Genomic DNA, 24,600 nt, shown 5'->3' with positions numbered 1-24,600 from the left:
GACTCCTTAAGCTTTTATTCTTAGATGAGTGAAGTGCTAAACTGAGTTGTCAATAACATATTATACTGTGAATAGCTTAGATTAAATCTTAGTCTGCCAATCATTTTTAAAAACTTTTATTCCCAGTAGAACAGGCTCAGTGGTATATTTGCATAGCATGCACAGGGCCTGGATTTAATTTCTATCACCAAAAAATAATTAAAGAAGCCATCAACCGCCCCCAAACTTGTATTAATAAAAACAAACAAAATTTTAGCTACTGTCAACAAATTCTGAATTCTGCTCCTTAGATTTTTGTCCTCAAGTTATAGTAAAATTTCTACCCAATATCAACAGTCAGAAAATTTCCAGTCATTCAGAATGGTGTCCTGAGGGACTCTCATCACATAGTTGTGATGCTAAACTCCACAATGTCTGCATGTGCTCACACACATAGGTGAGGTAGGAATATCTTGCATATTCTTAATAATACATATGTTGTCTGCATTCTTGTGCTGACTATTGATACTGAAAATAACTTATTTATTAACTTGTTAGGTGATGCTATTCAGAAACTGTCTATTTGAAAAACTACTGTGTAGAAATAACTTCTGCAGCTACTATAGGGAAGGAAGCGAGATGACAGAGATGCAGTCACTATTTTCAGAATTTATACCTGAGCATGCCAACTTTTCATTTATTTATTTGGTTATTCATTCATTTGCTGAATAACATTTGTTGTTTTTCTACCATGATGCATTTTAGGGTTTACCCATGAACCTATGGAAATCTTTCCATTATAAATCTATATTGCCATAGTATTATGTTTACTTACCTAAGTTCTATACCAGCAAAGAAGCTCTTTATTCTGATAGTGCCTAATGGGAGCTCACTTTAAGCAACCAAACTAACCATGGGATCAAGAATCCCTGAAATAAATCATTTCTGTATCAAAACTACAGATGAAATGTGAAAAATTCCATTCAAAAGACCTATGAGGTCCCCAAATCAAGACAGTTTTCTGTCAAAGCACTTGATTACCTGCCTGAGGCAAAAGCTAAGACCCTGTTGCTGATGACAGCATATGCTGCTGACCCAGAGCATGGAGAGACCTGGCTGGAATTCAGAAGAAAGCCAGTCCCCAGTCAGCCTGTCTAGTGCTGGAAAGTGTTACATGAGCTACTGGGGAAAATGGCCAAAAATGGTTTGAGCAACCAGAGGTCTAAGCTACTCAGAAGCAAGCACCCTGACATGGTGCAAATGCCAGTGCAATAGTGGCACACAGCCTCAGTGGGTAACCAAAAGTTTTCTAATTGGCCAAGAGATCTCAGTGTAAAGGAACCCATATCTGGAACTAGGAACCAGATCAGATTCTTATGGAGACAAAGAATATATTCTCCAGTGTAAAGTTCTCACTAATATTTGGCTAAAAGAGGGACTTTATCCATCAAATTCTCCCTAAATTAATAATTCTTATCCCATGTAATCTATGCTGACTTCACTCTTCACTGGAGATTCTGTTCTTTTCCAGAAGATAGCAAGACCACAGTGTAAGGTTCAGGAGTGACCAAGACCACAGAGACCACTCTGAGGCCAAGATGGAAGTTTTTATTCAGGGAAATTCAGCAGAACAGTCAATTTTGAGATTACAGATAGTGGGATATATAGGGTTCTTTAGTTGAGGAGAGGTGAGGAAGGGAAATAGCTAGGGTGTGAGACCAGGTGGGAGATAAGGAGGCAAGGAACCTAGACCTGCGGCATTGTTAGGCAAGGAAGGGATAATGACTGGGTGGTTCCCTGAGGAATGTGGATGATCCACTTCCTTGTGTCTCTGTCACCCTTTTGCTGTCCTTGGTGACTCCATTTTGTCCTGACATAACATTCCAGCCCTTTGATAATGATAAGAAATGAAGGTTAATTTTTTTCATGCTGACCATAAGGGCAATGAATTCTTATGGGAGAGACTGGATAATGGGGTCAATGGGTCTCTCTTCAGGGCAAGCGATGAGGAGGCAATTTCATGGTGGCTAGAGGTGGCAGAGTGGTGAGATTGACAGTGCCAGTGTAGAATGTGTTTAAGACTTGGTCCTGAATGAAACAGAGACTTTTCATGTACCATCTCTGTACTGAGCTGGCTTTAGGGAAGTTGTGGGCAGATATCTGTTATAGAGAAGGTGAGGGAGATGGGCTCTGTGTACCTTGTGAGAAGACAGAAGGGAGAATAAGGGAGCCTGTTACTCTTGTCAAAATGCCAGGTGTAAAGGGAGAATGAGCATTCAGAGGTAAGAGATAGAGGGCTTGAGGCAAGAGGAGGTAGAGTGGCATTTTGTGATCAGGGGAAGAATAGGAATGCAAGAGAGCTTAGATTTGAGAGTGCCCATTGGGGTGGCAGTGTACTTATCCCTGGATGAGATAGGATAAGGGCTAAGGAAGGAGGGTGTGGGAGGAATAGCTCTGATTCTGGCTAAGGCATGAAGGAGGAGCTGGGATCAGGGTAGGTAAAATTAATCAGGGGCAGGAAGAGGTTGTAAGTCAGCATCAGACAAGGGAACCTATTAATCTGAATCATTGTTTATATTGTAGTTATATTTTTCCTCACCGGGTGATTAAGACTACATAGGCTGCCAGAATTAACTGTATATTTTGGAGGTCAATAATGACTCTGTAGGAGAGACATTTTAGGGACCTATGAGGAGTTGTATGACTCTCAGAACTGTCATCTGCTAGGATAAATCAAGGTCATGCTGACCAAGTGGCCCTCCTTCTTTTGGAAAGCCTGGAGGACTGATTTTCCTCTGATGTGACTCTCCTATTGCAGATCCATTGACTTTGAAATATTTCTGGGTCTCCAATCCTCTCTGATCAAGAAGACAGGTAACTTACCAGAGGCTAGAAGTTCAAGTGTCCCATTATCTCCTCTGGCCTTTTGACCCGGGAGCAGGAACCAAAATATTGTTTATCCTTTTCACTCCAATGTTTCCAATTGATTTTGGCTTCTATATATGGTTATTACTCACTCAGAGAGACTGAACATATCTGATTAGCAAAACAGATTAGTTAAAAAGGGTATAGAACATATCTAGCTATCAAAGCAGATCTGGTTAGAGAAAAATCATTCAGGTTAATATTTAAGTTTGGTTGTTAGGTGACAGCATAAGCTATATCTGGTACATACAAAGGATACACATTTTATCTTTTAAGTATTGGTCAGTTATAAGCATATGTAGAACATTTTAGTAAGTCAATTGATTTAATATAGAAATTGTGTGCCAGGAAAAAGATAAGACAGTGTAAAAACTTGGCATCTGTGTTTGAAAACAACCTTGGCTAGGCTAGTCTGTACATCAATGAAAATACCAATTACCCCCGCCCCCCAACTGGAAGTAGAACAGCAATTTAAGATTATATTTTAGGGCAGGAAACATGTTTTAAGTATCAATATCTCTATAAGCAATGAACTTAAGATACCAGAAATGAAACAATTAAGTGAAACCTTGACTGAGACTGATTATTCATAGCTCTAGAATAAAATAAAACTTGGTCATTGTTGAGTAAAACAAGCCTTATTTTAACTTGCATTAGAGACAATATGACAGACACAAGGCAATTTCTTAAATTTTTCCCTTTTATCATTGAACAATTTTAAGGCTTAGTGAAAGAAATATTTATGACTGTTACATGAAGCTTAGACAAACTGTATTAACATTGTTTGTATACAGTGGATTTTTTAAGACATGGGGAGCTTTTCTAGTTTTTCTAAGAACAAAATCATAGTAAATCATTTTTCATAAGACTTAGATTATAACCTCAGTCATAATCATGTAGCAAAACCAGCATGAACATGACAAGAACCATCTTAAAATTACAGAGTTTTAGCCAGGCAAGGTGATGCATGCTTATTGATAGATAAACATCATGGACTTTGTACAAGCCAAATTACAATATTCTGATATCTGGAAAAGTCTGATATTAACAAAAAATAGAATTTACATATTTAAGGCACATGAGGCTACGGAGAGTAAGCTATGAACAAAAGAACTGCTAGCAGAATTGAAAATAAACAAGAAATCTATATTATGTAGTAACATTTGGCTTAAACATGAAGGCATGAAAAATTAAATATAATTTTTAAGCTTATCAGAATTGGGTTACAAATATATATACATACATTTTTGAGAGGATTTAGCAGTCTTAAAATTTTTTTTTGTTTATTTTTATTTGTTTATTTGACAAGTACAGACAGAGAAAGGGGCAGAAAAAGAGAGGGAGAGAGAGAGGGAGAGAGAGAATGGGCACCCCAAGGTCTTCAGCCACTGCAAACAAGCTCCAGACACATGCTTCCCCTTGTGCATCTGGCTAACGTGGGTCCTGGGGAATCGAGCCTCAAACTGGGGTCCTTAGGCTTCACAGGCAAGTGCTTAACCCAGCCCAGATTTAGCACTCTTAAAAGCTAAATAAGATGTCCATCCAATCTATAAGTCAGTTTTTGAAATTAATTTAGCTATATTCAACATAAACCCCAAAAATAGAGGAACTGGATTAAATTGTCATGATCTAATAAAAAAAGGAGACAAGTCTCATGGAAAAGAGAGGGAACAGGCATGCCAGAGCCATTTGTCACTGCAAACAGTTTCCAAATGTATGTTCCACTATGTGCATTTGGCTTCGCAAATAAGCACCTTTAACTGCTGGGCAAGAAGAAATATTTTTAATCTCTTCCAAATCAATTTTATAGACCTATATTGAATTCCAAACACACACAAAATTTTATAACACAATCTATAACTATTTGAACCTTAACCAACTCTATAATTATGTCTGTGGTACTTTGTTAAACTTGTTCAGTACTGACATAAGTTAAAACTAAAGTACTAAAACTAATTGTTGGAGTAATTGAGGAATTTTATCTTAAATCACAACATAACTTTGTTTAGAATTTGCTCTTACTGTTCACCATAAAGTAAATAGTTTTCAACTTTGTGACAGGTAAGTACTCTTTAATGTTTCAAATGTGGTCTATTTACCTTATAAATTGGAAAAACAAAGAGTAAATAACTCTTCCAAGAGTTTTTTTTTTTTTTTTTTTTTTTTGAGGCAGGGTTTTAGGTATAATAACCTTATGAGATAATTGAATATTAATGTGTCAATTTTAGCCTTAAGATTTAGTTAAAAGGTTGACAAATAGAGAGGAACCTAGTTAACTTGGTTGGGTAGCCCAAATTCAGTCTTTCATAACCATTATTATGACCAAATTAACAACAACGAGTTAAAGTGAAGTTTACAACCTGAATGCCATAGCAACCTGCTACCAGCCAGGGCCATACTTTGTGAGTCTGATGCAAGCCCTAGGCTAATAGTCATTTTATATCTCAAGAAGTCTGTAATCTGATCAAGCTGGTTGTCTTTAACCTTCTGTTTAAGCTTACTCATATATCCATCTACATACCTTACTCATACCTGCATCTACATACTTTTTCACCTTACAATCCATGTAACCACTCTGTAGCAATCTTTTTCATCAAACATTTAACATCCAACATATAAAGTTTTCTCTCTAGTTTATCTTTTTCAGTCAGTTCATCTCATAACTACCAACAAAAACTTTTATTGTCCTTACCAAAACAGTTTTAATATGACCACGTTTTTCCTCTTTAAAAGGCCTTTTGAAATAACTTTTTTCTTTTCTTTTTCTTTTTTCTTTTTTTCTTTTTTTTCATGGTAGGGTTTCACTCTAGCCCAGGCTGACCTGGAATTCACTATGGAGTCTCAGGGTGGCCTCGGACTCACGGCGACCCTTCTACTTCTGCCTCCCTAGTAATGGGATTAAAGGTGTGCACCACAACGTTTGGCTGAAATAACTTTTTAAAAGAAGGAGTAGATCAGATTTGACTTATGCTCTTTACCCAGAATAAACATATAGATTTTGGAACTTTGTTTTTTATAACGTTCCTGAAACATACCCAGATCCCATGCCTGGCTTTTAAAAATATAATTATTTACTTGAGGAAGATAGATAAAGGGAGAGGGAGATGCATGTACTATGTGGTTTTATGTGGCTACTAGGGAAATGAACATAGGCTGGCCAGTTTCGCAAGCAAGCACCTTTGACCACTGAGCCATCTTCCCAGCCATTCCTGGCATTTTATGTGGGTACAAGAAATTGAACTCATGTCCTTACACTTGCTCAGCAAGCAATCTTGTCTTCTGAGGTACTTCCCTGGTCTCACATTATGTATTATCATAAAAATGTTGGAAATGACAACAAAATGTTCTGCTCTAATAAAGTTATGAGAAATTTCGAGGACATGGGAAGAAAGTATCTTGAAAGAGAGACCCTATTTTTAGCATGCATGTATGTACCCATCTGATGGGAATATGGTATATGTTGTTTTTGCTTGTTTTGAGGTAGAGTCTCACTTTAGCCCAGGCTGACCTGGAATCTATCAAATAGACTCAGGGTGGCCTTGAACTCAGCAATCTTCCTCCTACCTCTGCCTCCCAAACGCTGGGATTAAAAAGTGTGTGCCATCACGCCCGGCTGATAGATATTCTTTATTAAGCTTCCTGTGTGATTTTGAGGTACTATGATAGGTAAACATTGAGCATATTTTCATTTAATAGCACTGTGTTTCTAGATAGTGTTTGAAAGCGGTGCCTGTACAGAAGCAGGGCAAGATATTCATTCTATTTTCTTGTCTGCTCAGACCGTTTTAATCAGGCAAGGGACAGTGGAAGCACAAAGGATAAACTTGGTTTCAACTTTCTTTATGAGGAAAGGCTTTAACTGTTACTAGTAACCAAACCCACCAGGCTCATAATAAAAGCTAATATTTTCCAGATTTTGGAAACAAATGCTTACTGTTTAGGGCATAGTTTTAGTCATTTTTAAAATTTAAACTTTTTATACCTCTTCAAATCTTTTATATAAAACTGCATGAAGCAGCAACAGCAGCTCGTTGTCATGTTAAGCCATTCATCTCATGCACACTTTTAAAAATACTCAGAAGTAAATAAATCAATAATCTTGTGAAATTCTAAAATCTCCATAAGGACTCTCTGAATATTTAGTTGCAACAGAGCATCCTTAAGAGCTCATCCGAGGATAAAAGCTGAGTGTGAGTGACGGGGGTGGGGGGGGGGCTCATGAATAGATTCTGGACACATGTACACTTTAGGTTGGCATCCTTCCTGGGATAGGACAATCTGTTCCCAACTCTTGCCCAGTGGTTACTGTTAGCAATACAAACTCATTAAACTGAATGGTGATCTCAGCCTCAAACCACAACGGATAGATCCCAGTGTCACAGCTTGAAACTTAGATTGCATTGATTCATCTTCATCCCCTGTCCAGATAGTCTACGTGCTGAGAGCCTTTCTCCCATGGACTGAACTTGATTTTGACAATCCCCCTGTTTGTAATCTTAGTGCTTTGAACTTATTCCAAGGCATGAATTTCCATTGACTCTTGTCAGTCATAATGTTTACTTCCAGCTGTTAAAGTTCAGAATCAATGGACATAATTAAGAGCTAGAGAAGGCATCTTCTTTCATCATAGGAATGGTGATGATGTAACTGGAAAAATCATTAATTTGATTACGGGCAACTTTCCAGTCTCATTTGTATAAACTCTGTCTTTCCACCTACTTTGTAAAAGCTACAAAAGGCATAATCATGTGCTTTTCCTCTGTACCACTCATGGAACCCATGCATGGGGCTCAGTATAATGTTAATTGATGCCTGGTGACTTGATTTAATGAGCCTTAGCTTTTCAGGTATATTTTTTGAAAGTTAGTTATTTAAAGAGAAATTTATGATGAGCCACATGTGGGTTGTTATCACTATATGCTTATTGTTAGAAAAACTGTGGTTTGCAAAAGACAAGCCAAAAAAGATTAAGAAAGAGCTCCTTGATGAAAAGATGCTCAGTGCGTGAAGGTGCTTGCTTATAAAACCTGCCATCCAGGGTTCAATTCCCAAGCCACCTATGTAAGCAGGACACAAAAAAAGGGCACAAGTGTCTGGGGTTTGTTTACAGCAACAAGAGACTCTGGTGATGCACTTGCGTGTGTGTGCGGGCACGCGCACACACACACACACAATAAATACTAGAGGAAGACTGGAGAGATGGCTTAGCAGTTAAGGTGCTTGCCTGTAAAGCCTAAGAACCCGTGTTCTACTCCCCAGGTTCCAAGTAAGCCAGATGCACAAGGTGGCACATGAGCAAAAGGTGGCACATGCTTCTGGAGTTCAATTGCAGTGGCTGGAGGCCCTGGCATGCCAATCCTCTCTCCCTCCCTCTCTCTCTCATAAAAATAAAGAAAAAAGAAAAACTAGAAGAAAGAACTTTACCCTCAAGTATTCTGTGGGCTAGGGCAATCCTTGCAAGATGCTCAGATAGCATCACTGGAGAGATGTAAACTTAAGGCTAGAACTGTTTAAGAGAAAAATGTTTTCAGCCCCTGCATGTTCTTTCATGATAGAGTCTTGAAAGGGTTAATCTGTGAATTGGGTCTAGGTAGAAAATGAGTGTGCAGAAATGGAGGAGGATAATTTTAAGAAAAAATATCATTTACTCATCCATGAACTTATTCAATGTTTAACTTATTGTTTGGATAATGTTTGTGCTTCTTTGTATCAAGTGGCTTTTTAAAAAAAATTTATTTATTTATTTATTTGAGAGCGACAGACACAGAGAGAAAGACAGATAGAGGGAGAGAGAGAGAATGGGCGCGCCAGGGCTTCCAGCCTCTGCAAACGAACTCCAGACGCGTGTGCCCCCTTGTGCATCTGGCTAACGTGGGACCTGGGGAACCGAGCCTCAAACTGGGGTCCTTAGGCTTCATAGGCAAGCGCTTAACCGCTAAGCCATCTCTCCAGCCCTCAAGTGGCTTTTAACATGGTAGAAATGAAGATATTATAGCAGTTATCTTCTAGAGGCCTCGATTACATCACATCAACCCTGGCTTGAAACTGCTGTGTGAATTTCCCTGGGAAGGTGTGAACAAACAGAGAACTGATTACACACCAAAGGAATGATTCCACTTCAGTCCAGCTTGGCGAATAAATGGGTCCACTGGGATTGCTCACAGAAGCATGGATGAGGGTTACTTACAATGGTGACAGGCTCAAAGGTGACTGTATCACCTAAACCTTGGAGCACTATGCAGGATGACTCACAAAAGCTGCTTCCCTGGACTTCCTTGTCCCTTGTTGGCAGCTCCAACAAAGAGTCTCCTCTTGCCTAGCAATAGTTTACTACTTCTGAAGCTTTGGGGAGGGTCTTTGTGAGTCTTGTAGCTTTCAAAGATTTCTGAACCCCCTGTTTTATGAGTTTCCTGAGTCTTGTAGTTTTCATTTAGCTTCCCAAGTTTTATGAGTCTTTCTCCTCCCTCCAGAAGGGAACACTTCAATTTGTAGGAAATAGCCACAACAAACCGCACAAGGATCACATGGAAACGACATTTTTAATGTAATTTTGATGAAATATTTACTCAATTTGCTCAATCATGAGATCACCACTACAGTCATACTATGTAGAAGGCATATTAGTTTCTCCCATAAGTAGAAAGGGAAGCTTAAAGTGATATATTTACCATGTTTTTACTGAAAATGATCCATTATGGTAAGAAAATCAACTATAATGCTATGTGGTAAGTTTCTAATTGAGCTATATTTAGTGCATTTGTTATGGTTGACAGATGTGTGAGAAATGTTTGCATGTGAAAGCTGGGGAAAGCTAGACACTAGAAAATGCATTTAATAAGCATTTAAATATGAACAACAGTTTAGGGGATTAAACTGTGGGCAACATACAGAAATTCAGTCATGCTATGGCAGAGAGTAAAGTTGAAGGCAGGAAAGGAGTCGTGAGCAAATTTTCCCAGATCCCTCCATGGTAAGGCTGAGTTCGTTAAGAAACTTGGATCAGAATCAAGACAGGGTGCATGGCAAAAAGCAGGACTGAGGTTGGGTAGACAAAGTCAGAGCTGAGAGTACACATTTTAGAATCAGGAACATAAAGGTAATAATTAGCACCACTGATATGGAAAAAAATTATCCATAGAAAGCTTTTGTACATGCAGGCAAGTCAGCATGCTTAAACACATATCAACCTTTCTACTTAGCTAAGTTACCTACCTCCATCCATTTCAGCACCTACTTTTTATTTTTACTTATTTGAGAGAGAGAAAGAGAAAGAGAGAGAGAGAGAGAGGGAGGTAGAGAGAGAGGGAGAATGGTTGCTCCAAGGCCTCTACTACTGTAAATGACTTTTAGGTACATGCGCTATCTTGTGCCTCTGGCTTACATGGGTACTGGGGAACTGAACCTGGGTCCTTAGGCTTTACAGGCAAGTGCCTTAACCACTGAGAATTTTTCCAGCCCAAAGCACTTACTTTTTTAAACAAGCATAGGAGTATTGTCCACATTGATGATTTATTGTGTTGACTACATGTGATGCATTCCTTTCATAAGACACCAAGCAGCTTCTAGAATTGAGTAGAAACAAGGTTCTGTTATCAATATTATTGAGGAAGGCTAAAGATAGAGTCCTAGAAAATATTAACTTTCTTGCAATACTCAGTAACAAAAAAAAAAAAAAGCAAAAGACAAAAAGTAAGAAAATTGAAAGAGCCCATATGTTAGTGATTCCATAGAGCCTCATGGGCTAGGCATGTTGACATATGTCTGTACTCTCAGTCCTTATGAGCCTGAGACAAGAGGAGCATCACAAGTTTGAGGCTATAGTCGGAGCTACAGAGTGAAACATTTCTCAAAAACAAGTAAACAAAAGCCATAAAGCCTCATGAAATGAAATTTCAAAATATAGAAAGAAAAGAGGGTCAAGTTTCCAGCCAAAGTTCTCACAAGTAAAGAACAGAAATATGAAGAATGAGCCATGAGACGGGAGTGACAGCAAGTCACTCTGTTAGAAGACCTCCAGCTGGGCTTCAAGAACATAAGGTTCATGCATGGACTTTGAGATGACTACGAGGTGACTAAGTAATGACTAAATAATACTCTTATTGAAGCACTGTAGACCATAGCTTAAGTAGGGTAGATGGTAGAGGTGATTGATTCATTAGGATACAGATGTGTGCTGTGAGTATGCTATATTAGAAACATAGATGAACATGCTTGTGTCTTTCTAAAATGTTGAAATTTATTGAATAAAAATAAATTCCCAAGGTATGGCATATTTAATGGTAGCAATCTTCCTGATACTTCTGCTTTCCTTGATGGCCCTGGCTGAGGCAAGCACATGTGTTCTTTTATTTCAGTCTTATAACAATGCTAGCTCTCAAATCATACAAACACACACACATACACACACACACACACACACACACACACACACACACACACATCATACTGTGAATTCCAGTGACTAAATATAAGAGGATACCTGATAGAGAATCTTATAGGGACTGGCTGGAAAGGCTCAGAGCTGCTTGGAAAGGAAAGAATATGAATTAGGAATATATATATATATACATATATATATAACGTTTCAGAGAGGCCTGAGAGACTGAGAGACCAGACTGAGCTGGGAAACTAAGAGAAATGTAAGCATCTGTATTGATTAGATTACTAATGGCAGGAGAGATGGGAAGAGCTTTGCTGCTGGCCTTAGAGTAGAATCAGTCTGCAGGGTCAGAACTGAACTTCAAGGACTGGGCAAAGTAAATGGCAGGACTGGATGCAGAAGAAGACAGGACTGATGGATGACAGTTCCAGACTGTTGAACATGTGGATAGATGACATATTGATGAGCACTGTCATCACTGAAATGCAGGTCTCTGCTTCTTTATGGGGTCCATGTGAAGGAATTATACCCACTCCTCAGTCTAGTATATGTGATAAGTTCTTTGACATGGTTTTCCCAATATAATTTTAATATACCCATGTGTTCCTATAGTCCCAATTCAGCCTGATAAATTTATAGGGTGGTGCCATTTCTATTCGCAGGAATGTCATGTATCAACCGCATGGGTAGTAGCAGGCAGATGATGCCGTTCATGTGTCCATCAAGATATAGAGGGCTGGAGAGATGGTTTAGTGGTTACGCGCTTGCCTGTGAAGCCTAAGGACCCCTGTTTGAGGCTCGATTCCCCAGGACCTACGTTAGCCAGATGCATAAGGGGGCACATGCGTCTGGAATTCATTTGCAGTGGCTGGAGGCCCTGACATGCCCATTCTCTCTCTCTCTGCCTTTCTCTCTGTGTCTGTCACTCTCAAATAGATAAATTAAAAAACGAACAAAAATTTGTTTTAAAATTATGGTAAAAAAGGTATAGAGTTATTCACTACCTTAAAATGGAGTCAAAAGCTTTTTGTGCAAGGCACAGTCTGAAAAGCCACTGCCTCACACAATATATGGAGTAATAGAGCAGGGTACAGCCTGATCTCAATTGTGTGTCAAATGCATTGTAGGACATAAGTGATATCCACAGAAGAATAGAAATTCATGAAGGAAAGATGATATATTTCATGAAAAGCATCCAAAAGAGGATTAAAAGAGTCATCTTTCTCTCTCCCTCTTCCTCACCCTCGTTCTCTCTTTCAAATAAATAAATAAAACATATTTTAAAGTAAGAAATAGAGTCATGCTGCAGAGATGGTGCTTGCTTACAAAGCTTGATGGCCCTGGTTTGTGTACCCAGTACCTATGCATAGCCAGATACACAGTGTGGTGCCTGTGTCTGCAGCTTATTTGTAGTTTATTTGTAGTTCAGGCATGCTCATGTGCTGTGTGTGTGTGTGTGTGTGTGTGTGTGTGCACTCTCTCTCTCTCTCAATCTTAAATAAATAAAAAAATAAAAAGGAAATAAGGTCAAAGGCACAAGTAGATAAATTTTCTGTTAAATGGATGGAAATCTCTTTGATATAGAGAGAAGACAATGAATAGGCCTGCAGTTTGGAGATGTGAAAGCTTTACACCTAATGGCTCCTATTTGCTGAGAAGTTCGAGTCCAAGTGACTGAACATAAGAGGATCACTGACAGAGAACCTTGGAGGGACTGGAAAGGCTCAGGGCTGTTTGGAAAGGAAAAGGCTGTGAATTAGGGATAACAACATTTTGCAGTGCAGTGATATCTGAACATAGTAAGAGAACATTGAATCCATCAATGAGTGTTTTTTTTTTTTTAACCTCTGGGAATGTAGAAGTCTCACTCATGTATAAAGAGACAGAGAAAAAAAAAAGAACCATGAACAATTGACTTGATCCAAGTGGGGAAGGAATTGAGGAAACATCCAAGGTTACTTTTATGGGATGAGACCATGAGTTTAGCCAGAGAAAGGAGTAATTGGTAGCTTGAAGTATGAAATGATAGGAAATATGGTCATGTACAAAATAAGAGAATGAATGACTAGAACATGAGTAGAGAAAATTGAAAAGCATAAGTATTATAACAGTGAAAAAAGGCTTCGTGGGAAAAAAGTAAAAGTAATTCAAGTTGGGTGTATAGGAAAATATTTGGTGGACATTACCTTCATAGAATTTAGACAATTTAAGAGAGCAACATTCTCTGGCTCATCTGAGTGGTTCTTGAAAATTTTAATTTATGTTGTTTTCTTTCAATTTTTTATCATTACATTTAGTATTTGGGAACATAAGTTTCCATAAAATCAAGCCACAGAATATGGCCCCAGAAAGATGCTGAATATTAGGTAGCATTATAAATCTGAGAAAGAATGTTCAGCAGGCAAACACATGGGATACTGTATCAGCACACACGTATATACCACCCCCCCACAGATATACACTTGTTTACACACATACACACAAAAAAATCCATACTGTGCATATCCAAAAGTAATTGACTTGAAATAATAAAATGGTACTATAGTCCAAGAAAGTAATCTTATACAACTTTTCAAAATAAAAATGAACATTCTGACCAGGATTTCCTAAAGCAAAAGAGGAAACATTTAGATTATTTCTGTTATTATAAAAAGATTCAGTAGAGCAGAGTAAACAATCATGAAGATGGAATGACATGAAATCACACAATATTCCATCACTATAAAATATTACTTGTGAAATTAAGAAAAAATTGAAAATATGCAGCTAACTTAGAACAACTTTGAGTCTAGTTAGATGGTAACAGTGAACTTGATTATAAAAAGAAGAGTTGGGAATGGTGGCACATGACTTTAATCTGATCTTTGAAAATATGAATAAGAACTCATAAATCAGTATATGCACAGAATAAATCATCATTATGATGATTAGTTCATATTTTATATGTAATAAAGATGTATGTTAAAATAAGATTAAGAGCTGGGGAGATGGCTCAGTGGCTAAAAGTACTTGCCTGATGGCCTGGGTTTGATTCCCCAGTATCCACTTAAAGCCAGATGCACAAAGTGGTACATGCATCTGGAGTTCATTTGCAGTGGTAGGAGGCCCTGGTGTGTCTATTTTCTCTCTCTCGCTCTTTTTTCTTTCTCTTTCTACTTGCAAATAAAAAAATAAATAAAATAAGATTAAAATGATATAACAAAGTTCAGAGTTAGCCAATATGCAATAAATAAATGAGTATTTCTTATCAATAATGGGAATAGGTATAGCTTTTCTAAATGCTTGTTGAAAATACATATCAAAAGGCTTATGTCTTTAGTATAATATCTGTTATCATTGTGTAAAGGTCCTAATTATAACAATAATAGAAATTTTACCATTAGAATATTTGTATTTTCAAAATGTTCTTTATAATAATGGAAAACTGACAATAATTTTACAGGTTTGACCCTAACTTATTGGGCAAATAAAATAAGACCTATTAATGTAGCCAAATATTCATTTTTCAATGTGAGCTTGTAAAATATCTAGTGGCATATGTTGCTTTGGAGTAATCTTCCAAAATTTTGGGTAATAGTATATAATGGACCCAAAGTCATTATCACAGAAATGCACGAGGAACAACTTTACTGTGATGATGAGATGTTTGTAAATTGCCTGCTCAAGAGTACAATAGAGACTTCCAGGCTGCTGAATTGAAATGAATAGTACTGTACTAACATGTTATCTGCTTGTATTTCTTAATGAGCATATTTTTAGGACAATTGTCCTAAAGTCCCCTTGAATTTTAAATTTGAACAATGGATTTGCTTGGAATGCAAAAAACATCTTATGTTTAAATAAAGAGAGTAAATTTTGGCCAACAAATGGCACCTCATAAGCATCAGGGCTGGGAAGCAATTTTTTTTTCCCAGTAGATAAACAAGGGAGTGTTTATGTCCTCCACAAGAAAGAAATTTCTGAAAATCCCCACGAGGTGGAGGAGGATTAACTTATTCATTTGTTATTGATTGATCTATTCATAGATATACTTAATTTGTTTGTAGTTTCTAGTCCTTGTTTTAGTGTTTAATTTTTGTCTCATTTCTATACATATTTTATTTATTTGAGAGAGAAAGAGCTAGATAAAGAGGGAAAGAAGAGAAGCCGGGTGTGGGTGGTACAAGCCTTTAATACCAGCACTAGAGAGGCTGAGGTAGGAGGATTGCCGTGAGTTCTAGGCCACCCTGAGAATAGAGTGAATTCCAGGTCAGCCTGGGCTGGAGTGAGACTCTACCTCCAAAAGATAAAAAAAAAAAAAAAAAAAAAAAAAAGAAGAGAGAGAGGGAGAGAATGGGCACCCTAGGGCCTCTAGCCACTGCAAACAAACTCCAGATACATGTGTCACCTTGTGCATCCAGGTTTACTTGGGTATGGCAAATCAAGCCTGGGTCCTTTGGCTTTTCTGGCATGTACTTTAACCACTAAGCCATCTCTGCAGCCCTGGTTCATTTTTTAAAAATATTTCATTTGTTTACTTATTTGTTTGTTTATGTATTTGGGGGGCAGATAGAGAATTGGCATGATAGGGCTTCTAGCCACTGCAATGAACTCCAGATGCATGCACCACCTTGTGCATCTGGCTTACATGGGCACTGGGGAATCAAACTTGAGTCCTTAGTCTTTGCAGGCAATCACTTTAACTGCTAAGCCATATCTCCAGCCCATGGTTCATTTTTGTAAAAGGGCATTTGTGATCTTTGGGCAGGGTAAGAGGAAGTACCTTTTAAAGTACTTGTTAAAATATAGATTGGGGACTGGGGATATGGGGCAACAGTTAAAGGTGATAGCTTGGTTCAATTTCCCAAGCCACAAGTGAAAAGGGGCATAAGCATCTGGCATTTTGTTGCAGTAACAAGAGACCCTGGTGTATTTACACATGCACACACACACATGCAAAAAATTAAACCTTGAAAATGAAATAAAATATGCAGATTGTCTAGCATATCAACATATCCCCTTCCTGTTCTCTAGGCACACCTCATCTCTCCAATGCCCAAGAAAACCATCTCAAGACCTGTGATTGTTATTTTCTTCTTTTAACCACATATCAGAGAAAAAAAAAAATCATTGGAGATTTGCGTGGTTTTACACATTTTATGAGAAAGATTGTTCCAGTGTCAGAATGAATAAACCATTTTTATACATGATTTATTATTGCTTTCTCCTGTAAACACCAATAGATAGGACAGAAATATACAAGTAAAGTGGAGTAATCACTTTCTTCTTTAAAGCCTATACATGCTTATATCTTATAGGCTTCTGTACTTTATATGTATTTGCATGTTTGGTACGGGTATATACGACTATAGATGTACAACATCCAGTTTTTAAAACACTGCTCTCTCTCTCTCATCTTGTGTTTATAGATAGAGTCTTAAAGGTATCAAATGGAAAACAAGGAAACATGCCAAAAACAGCTGATGGGAGACATCTGAAAGAAATTAGATATATTTTCAGTAGTACTTTTCCATTCCCTGTGCCCCTGTCTAGAATGTTCTCTGTACACCAAATTTCAGTTTTAGAGAAGTTGCCAGTCATGCAGGACCAATGCACTGCCTGGTGTCTCCTTCACTGATCAAATGCAGCCGGGGGAGGGATGTGTGCCAAACCACCTCTATGACTATACTGATTTTAAGGAGTCTGTGTACACATTCTCTCTCTCTTTCTGTCTCTCCTTCTTCCTCTTTCTCTCTCTCACACACACTTGTTTACAAGCTTTCTGTTAGGTACAGTGGGATGGGAAGAAAGAGTACTCAAAATTCTCAGAGAAATAAATTACCTAGAATCAAAGACATAAGATAAGTATGGGGCTTGCTAAACAGTAACAAAAATGATTACCTATCCACTCAAAGTCTACTTCTGTGTGGATACACATCCCTTTTATTTTATTTTATTTTAATTATGAGAGAGAGAGAGAGAAAGAGGTAGATTGAGAGGAAGAGAGAGAATGGGCACACCACGGCCTTCAGCCCCTGCCAATCATCTCCAGATGCATGTGCCACTTTGTGCATCTGGTTTATGCAGGTCCTGGGGAATTGAACATGGGTTTCTTGGCTTTGCAGACAAGCACCTTAATAGCTAAACCATCTCTTCAGCCCTACACATCCTATTTTATTAACTCTTATTACCTCATCCTCTGCCTGTGAGAGTCACTATTTTTTTTCCAAGCTGACAGCCACAATCTCAGTCAAGAAACAGCCCATATTTGTTTCTCTGGGGAATTAACAACCAAGTGGAATCTCTGTTTACAGTTTGCTTGCATGTGCTCAGTCTCTGGATTCCTAACCTCATCTTCCTTGATTTTATCTGCATGTTTTGCAAATTCTGTTTTGTAAACATCCTTGCCACTTGCTTCAGAGGATCATGAGTCCCAAATAACACTGATGATCGACTGGAAGAGGAAAATTAAGGCACAAGGGTTTCTTCCCTCCTTTTGGCTGGTGGTAAGCTCAAGAGTTACTCTGTCTCTTTTCTAGCCCCAGTTCTTTTGGGTACTGCCTCATTTCTGGCTCTGCCTGTTGTGGATGGGTTCAGCTTCTGGCTACTTATTTTTGGGAGAGAGAGCGAGCGAGCATGCCAGGGCCTTTCAGCCACTGTGAATGAACTACAACAGATGCATGCACTCCCTTGTGTGCATGTGCCGCTTTGCGTGCTTGCATCACTGTGGGACTTGAATATCCAAATATGCGTTCTTAGGCTTCATAGGCAAGTGCCTTATCTGCTAAGCCATATCTCTAGCCTCTGACTTATTCTTTAAGGTGTGTAACACTTCTCAAACAAGTACCCCTAGTAATTTCCTCCACCTATCTACTTGAAGTAGATTTTGTCATATTCTATTTCCAGACACTAAGACAAAGAAAAGCATGGCAGTGGTGAGTACTTGGAGTCAGCTAGCCACAGGGGTATCCAAACTTCCAACTCACATAATACTTATGCCCCCCCCCATGACACCAATAGTACTTTTTCTGCTTAATATTCTTTATCTGCTGTGGCTTCATTAATTAATATCTCAGCTTTGACATAGCTTGGAAAAATACCTAAGATTTGAGAGCGGGAAATTTCTTAGCTGCTTGGTTTGAACTAATTTCATCATCAAGTGTAAATTTTCTCAAATTGTACAATAGCCCCTGAATGAGATAAGTTTGGTTCCAGACACCCCACAGCCCAGCAGTGAGTAGGAGCTCTATGGGTGCTGGAGATACTAGTGGTGACTTCTGTGAGCTGAAAGTCTTAAGCCTCCCCAACTGTGGCTTTCCCTTTTCCCCACACCCTTGCTTGTTTTCCACCCCCCTTCTCCTTCAAGTCCCTGTTCCACATAAGCAGATTCTGAGGAGGCTGCCGTTGAGCTTTTCATTTCTACCATTCCCTCTTCTACCCACACCTTCTGTTCATTTTCCTCTGAAGAGTCTGTGTTGTCAAGGCACCAGAGTGGAGAGTGTTGTTGCAGTTTGGCGTATGTCTTAGGGTGGAGGGTACACCTTAGAACTGTCCCAAGACTGTTGGCAACAAGTTCTGGGGGGAAGCACCAGGACAAAACACTCAGAAATGACTTGCTGCACAAGTCTCCAGACCCTCTGATGACAGCAGTACAATAAACAACGCCACAAGTGAAAATGAAAAGAATGGCAGGATGCAACCTTTAAGAAAGTAAGAGGCATACCAAATAAGCTTCATACTGAGAAGTTTGTCAAGCTATGTTTTTAGCCCTGGTGTACAGTCTAAACTCATCTTTCAAGGAGCCAGACTACTGGTGTGGACAAAGCCCCAGGAGAGCCAATGCATGTCACACCGTACTCTCAGCTATGTCTGTGATTGGCAGAAGAGACACTGCACTTTGATGGTCCAGAGGCCGAGGGCCAACCGAACAGAAGCAAAGCAAAGCATTTGGGCGCTTCCTAAGTTCCATATTACGAGGTGATTCTGGAAACAGTCAGAAATGTTGACATCTACAATAAACATGAAAATTCCCTCTTCTCTGAAGAGGAAGAACAGAGAGCCACTGCTAAGATCAAGATATTGGGGAACATCAAACTCATTGGAGAAATTGACAAGCCTGATCTTATTCATAGTCTATACTTTGTAAGTGTATCAGAACACTTCTGGAAAAGAAGAGAGTTCAACACAAAGATATAGGAGGGAATTTGGAATGCCTCTGTCAGATCATGAGAACAGGGGACCTGGGCTAGACCATGAACAAGCCAAGTCCATAATGGACTGGTATCTTGCCAGGATGGGTTCCTTGATGAATAGTAGGAAATTGCCAGCCAGTATTCACTTCCTCTTGCAGGATGCTGTAGAGTAGCAGAAACACACTGGGTTTCTGGCAATGGGCTAAAGATGATCAAACACATCTGTCAAGATGCAATTAAAGATCTGGCAATGTTTAGTCCAGCTCCTATTGTCAGACAGACTTCTCATGCCACCCAGAATAAAACGAACATGCACTCACTTGGGGGGCCTTGATGACATGTTTCAACAATTGCCAGGTAGCAGAATTGGTACTAATTCAGGGCTTTTCAGGAGATATTTTTACCCACCATGAGATGTAATCAACAAATAATCTCTCTAGGGACAATGGGGAAACATCATATGTCTCATACACAATTACAGTTTGGAGAGATGTGTTGGGGGGCAAGTTTATGAAAAGCTACCATAGATTAAGGTTTGCTCAGAGAGAAAAGCATAAAAATTAAGGGTCAAAACCTCAAGCCCAGATAACTATGATTCTTCCTTGAAAAAAAAAAAAACCCACCAAAACAGACCCCTCATCTTGATGTCAAGACTATTCCACTTCTTAGGCCTGCCAAGACCAGTGAAAAAAGCTACTGCCATCAACCAACTGCTTGAACTAACTGAAGCTGTGAATGAATGATTATCGGAACAAGGGAAATGCAAATGGGCCTGTCAGTGGGGTGAGAAGAAGGAGAATCCCTGAGCACTCTCCTCCTAAGATGTTAAACCAAGTGAACAGCCTGTCACTGGGTGGAAGTGATGAAGAAAAAGCACAAACAAGTTCTTTGATCAGTTTCTTCAAACAAGGAAGCATGATTGCAAGTGACAACTTGCAGACTTTCCTGGACATATTGGACCAGTGCCCCAAATTGGAGGTTGATATCTTCTTGTTGCTAAATCCTACTTAATGCAATTGGCAGTTCCCGCCATCACATCAGAATTGGTGAGCCTTTTGGATCTAGTTCAACCATGGAAGTGTGGCATCCATTTCTCTCTCTTCTTGCTTATCTTCAGCAATTAGCTAAATTACAAGATCGAGAATGACTAATGGAACCTTTTCAAAATGGCAAAGCCAGTGTGCAGAAAATGTTCCCAGAAGTAGAACAGAAAAAAGATCGCATGTTGGAGATGTTTAAGGAAAGGGTCTAAGTTTCTGATTTTCATTCCTCAAACTGAAAAAGGAGCTATTGAAAGAAATTAAGTTGGTTCCATCCCCTCATACTATATACAAGTGGTTAACAAACAGACAACATCTCTCCAAAACTTCATGTATATAAAGGATTTTTGAACATCTAACTGGCCAATTCAGATGCTTACAGTATATTTCTAGTGAAGGAAGCTCATTCAGATTCTTCCTCTGCTCTTTCCAAGGAACTTTTAGAGCAGGAAAAATAAATGCTGCTTTCTTTCAAGACAGTGATGAGAAATTCCTTCAGGATTACACTGATCTATAAATCAGTGCCCTGTATGCTTTGCAGGTTCTGTGTTAAAACAGCGATATCTCCAAAGATATGTCTCTTTTTAACTTACTTCTGTAATGTGGAAATTATCAAAGAGGGAATTTTTTTTTTGCCTTGGAAAGATAATATAACCCAAGAGTTTCTTGGAAACTCTTTGTTCCACTAGCTAACCTGACTATAAGTTGCAGAAGGAAAAGACTTGGGGGAAAGAATGACTAAAGGTCTAGAACAAACCTTAAAATGGAACAAAACATCCTACTGTTATGACATAACTGCATTTGACCTAACCACTCTATTGTTTTGTAAAATTTTTATTGATTGATTGATTTGATAGAGAAATGGGTGTGGGAGAGAAAGAATGGGCATGTCAGGGCTTCCAGCCATTGCAAACAAACTCTAGAGGCTTGCATCCCCCCTTGAGCATCTGGATAATGTGGGTCATGGGGAATTGAACCTGGGTTCTTTGGTTTTGCAGGCAAATGCCTTAACTGCTAACCTATTCTTTCAGCCCACTGCAATGTTTTTACAATATTTAAGGCATAAGAAATTTAAGAAGGGTTTCCTTCTGCACAAACTTGTTCCTTTTTTTTAGTGTAATGTCTTAATCATAACTTACCATCAGATGTTTTAGGAGTATCTTCAATGTTTATATAGTATATTAGCAGTATACAATAATCACACTATATGTTCTCAACCAAGGTAGTCTATTGCAAGGAATTTATTTACTGATAGCTATAAGTTAGAAATTGAATAACATAGAATTACCCTTTGCTCAGTAATACTTGAGTGGTTTCAATAGTTGATTATCCATTTGGCTGTTTCACAAAAATTCCTAACTATTATCCATAGTTGTTGTCATAATAGTTAGTATGCTGCCTGTATTTCTACCTCTTGTATTGGGTCTTATGCTAGATTTAAATAGTCTTGAGCCTGGGAAAGTGCATGTCTTTTTTTAAAACATAAATTGCTTACACAAAAAAGAATGTCCAGTTTTGAGAGATTGTTAATGCTTTTGAAACTGCTTTGTGGGTGTGAAACAAATGGTGAGACTATGAATTGGTCTGTACTTAAGTACCAAATCATATTCATGCCCTGATTTTATATACTTATGTCTATGAAGATACATTGTGATATTGAAAAGTAGCATGGTATTATTTGTCTTGAGTAGCTCATGTGAGATAATATATGTGGAATTATTGTAAATTGCACAACTATACTAACTAATGAGGTACATGAGGTACTTTACAAAGTTATTCAAATGTGCACATTGCATACATTATTTTCAGGAAAATCATGAATGATATTTTTCCAACAAGACTACAGGGCACTAAAGACAAAAGATTGTATATTTTACTTATTTATTTATTTGGAAGATAAAGAGAGAGGGGGGGGGAGAGGGATAGAGAGAAAGAGAGAATGGGCATGCCAGGGCCTCCAGCCACTGCAAAGGCACTCCAGATGTGTGCGCCCCCCTGTGCATCTGGCTAACGTGGGTCCTGGGGAATTGAACCTGGGTCCTTTGGCTTTGCAGGCAAACACCTTAACTGCTAAGCAATCCTTCCAGCCCAAGAGATTATATGTTTAATATGAAGATTAAGGTAAACAGGGTTACTTAAGAATATTATTGGGGAGATTTGGTACTTTACTTAGACCTCGGATAACTTAATGTAAACAAGTGAGCTTCTCAGTATATAGAAAAGCAGTTCTTTCCCAAAAAGGATACAGAAAAGATTCATTTTTAGTTCAATCTAGGATTCTTGGTTACTAACATTACCTTTTGATCTTACAGGTTTTATTCATGTGGAAAATATATCAAAACACTAAAATAAGTTAAATAAAATTACATTTTTTTTCTTGAGGGATTCTATGTATCTTTAAAAAACATTATGTAGTGCTAACATAAATTCTTAAAAGTAAACATATTTTAAGTTAGAAGAAACTTGGAATAGAAGGTTGAAAATCAATGCCTTAAATAAAGTATTTATATAGTCAGCAGGTTGGTTTGGAGGGGTTGGTTACAGATCTGCCAGTCTTGGCTTCAGACTGGAGGATGGCTCCAGGTCTCTTCATCATTCTTTTCATCATTTTTCCTCAGCCAATAATGCTTCCTGGTCTGCTTTCTTTGCAAATTACTATAAGACAAGAGTATGAGCATAAATATATATTGGATATTGAAAATTCATCCCACTTATACTTCTTCATACACTAACACTTCTGCCTCCAGGGCATAGATCAGCCAAGCACCATATAATCCAATTTATCACACATTAGAAAGACAATACCTTATGCCCACTCCATTGGATGGCATCACAGAATTCCATGGAACAGAGTATGATGGTGTAGTTTTAAGGAAGGGATAATATGAAAACTCACAAATACATATTGAAATCACCACAGTTTGTTTTTAATCCATCACCAACTGGTGTATCATATATCAGAAAATTACAGCCTTCTTTGTTTTTTTTGTTTTTTTTTTTAAGATAGGGTTTCATTCTAGCCCAGGCTGACCTGGAATTCACTATGTAGTCTCAGGATGGCCTTGAACTCATGGCGAGCCTCTTACTTCTGCCTCCCAAGTGCTGGGATTAAAGGCATGCACCACCACACCCAGCTCAGCCCTCTTTTTTTTTTTCTTTTTTATTAAAAGAAAATGACTATGGGAATCTGACTTGGTTTCTGGTACCAGGTATGAGTTTCTCCCACTGAGAGGGCCTCATGTTCTGTCAGAGAACAGTTGGTTACCACAGAAGCTGTATGCCATTATTGTACATGTGTGTACTTATCTGGCTGGTTGATTTTGTAGTTCACAGGGTCCCCTGCTTATTCATGATGTTGGTGACTATTTTCTTCCAGCAGCTCACATAGTGCTTTCCAACATTATTGGGGCTAGACATTTCAGTTCCAAGATGATAATCTGATGTCCTGTGACCACATTCTTTTATGTCTTTAGCAATAGGGCCTTACCTTTTAACTGTGCCAGGTAATGGAACATTATGGAAATGACCTACATTGTTTTGGGGAATGCATGGGTCTCCCTGGCCAACAGCCCATTGTAGGGGACAACCTACAATGAGCTGGTCCTGGAGGTTAACCAGCCAGAGTTGGTCTGTTCTTCCCACCCTCCCTTTATTGGTGGTTATTCTTTGTAAAATGGTCAGAATCAGGATTTCTATGGCACTGATTCATGTTATCTTAACTTCTGTGTATTACCCTTCCCACCTCCCTGCCTCCTATCCCTTCAAGATCCCCCACCCCCACTATTCTGCCCTCCCCTAATTTGTCAGGTTAACTCCCCTCCTCCTCTCTCATTATTTCTTCTCTTTATTGGTCTCATTCTAGTTTTATGCCCATATTTCCGGTGCTGACTACCATTGTCACTCAACTCTAACTGATCCCAGTAAGGAACCACAGACGAGAGAGCACGTGTGCTGTTCTGTCTTTCTGTGCTTGCGTGACCTTGCTTAGATTGATTTCTTTTTCTAATTCCATTCATTTACCAGTAAATTTTGTTTCAATTTTCCTTAATGCTGAGTAGAATTCCACTGTGTATATGTACCATGTCTTCATTAACCACTCATCAAT

General features: G+C 38.6%; 2 pseudogenes; both read left to right on the top strand.

Annotated features, from left to right (window-relative positions):
• LOC101614389 overlaps positions 1 to 19,969 on the top strand; it is a 47,428-nt pseudogene extending 27,459 nt beyond the window's left edge.
• Positions 19,970 to 20,190: 221 nt separating this feature from the next.
• On the top strand, positions 20,191 to 21,184 carry LOC123458649 (annotated as a pseudogene).
• Positions 21,185 to 24,600: the final 3,416 nt, after the last annotated feature.

The sequence above is a fragment of the Jaculus jaculus genome, chromosome 2 (assembly GCF_020740685.1).
Source record: "Jaculus jaculus isolate mJacJac1 chromosome 2, mJacJac1.mat.Y.cur, whole genome shotgun sequence".
NCBI lineage: Eukaryota > Metazoa > Chordata > Mammalia > Rodentia > Dipodidae > Jaculus > Jaculus jaculus.
The sequence above is the reverse complement of the archived record's forward strand: the minus strand, read 5'-3'. Positions and strand labels throughout refer to the sequence as shown.